Raw genomic sequence first — 1,275 nt, 5'->3', positions numbered from 1 at the left:
TTTTCCTGTATGTGAAGGGTTAGCGACCTAGAAGCCCCAGGCAGTCTGAGTGACTCCCTGCAGGAGGACACTTGGTGCTGATCTCAGTGTGCAGTTAGGATGAGGGAGGCCAACAGGGTAAGCACCCCACCAAAATTCACCAGCCTGGGGAAGCAGGACTAGGACTGTAGACCCCAAAGGTCCCATTTCTGCCCTAATCACCTGCAGCTCCTTGTGCCCGGTGAACAGTCTCCACTAGCAATTGCTTCCTTCATGGATCTGTGTGGTATCCTGCCTCTCTGCCCCGCGAAAGAAAGCTGTGACAGGCCCAGAACTTAACCACATGCCTGCGGCATGAATCACCAGCGGCAGTCCTGGAGATCAAACGTGGACTTTGTAGCTGGGACCTCAAAGGAACTGAAAGTATAGAAAATCAGCCTTCCTGCCTAGAGCTATGTCTGAAGGGTGTTTTGTAAACAGACTGGAATGCTATTTCCCTGTTCTCACGCCTATGCTAAAAGCCAAGAGGTGTCTTAGTTTCAATTCTGCCTGAGCTATATAAACCCATTTCTCTCTAGTAAAGACGCACATTGACAAAGCTTACTCGGTGTTCTCTCCTTGTCTCTTCCCTCACCCTCTGCTTCCACAGGTAATTAATTATCCCAGTTCGTGAACACCCACGGAGAGAGAGACTGCGGGTCGGTCTCTCTCAGATGGTGTCCGATGTGGACCTTGGACATGGGAGAAATTTATTGAGTGACCCCATTGCCAGATGCAGGATTTATGGGCGGTAATACAACATGGATACAGAGATTTCTAGACAGTTTGAGTCTTAGGGGTAAGAGTGAAGCATTTTGCCCCTGGGTTGAGGACGAGATGGGCTAATTTTCTTACTAGAAAATTAAAAGATGTGCACTTACGGTTTTATTTATGAGGCAGCCCCATCTGGGTTTCCAGATCTCTTTAACTTGGGGCTGGGTTAAAGTTATAAGCACTGAGAGCTCTCGTTTTTGCTTGGTATTGTTGGCGGATGTTGGCAGGAGATCGGCGGGGGTGATCCGCCGAGGGGATTGGCATGTCAGGTTTCAGCCGGTTAGGCTGGGGTTCAGGGGGATGTTGACTGTGGTAACTCCAGGCTTGGAGGCAGTCTTTCCCCTGTTTTGTTCAGCTCGGTGCTCAGAGCTGCAAGAGGTATACGTTTATGTGTTTTCATGTTACATGTGAGTCTCGTATCGTGGTATGAGTGAGAAAGTCCTGTCTTGTGTCTGTATTACAGGGTGCACAGGGCGGGCAGAC

The sequence above is a fragment of the Mastomys coucha genome, unplaced genomic scaffold (genome assembly GCF_008632895.1).
Source record: "Mastomys coucha isolate ucsf_1 unplaced genomic scaffold, UCSF_Mcou_1 pScaffold22, whole genome shotgun sequence".
NCBI lineage: Eukaryota > Metazoa > Chordata > Mammalia > Rodentia > Muridae > Mastomys > Mastomys coucha.
The sequence above is the reverse complement of the archived record's forward strand: the minus strand, read 5'-3'. Positions refer to the sequence as shown.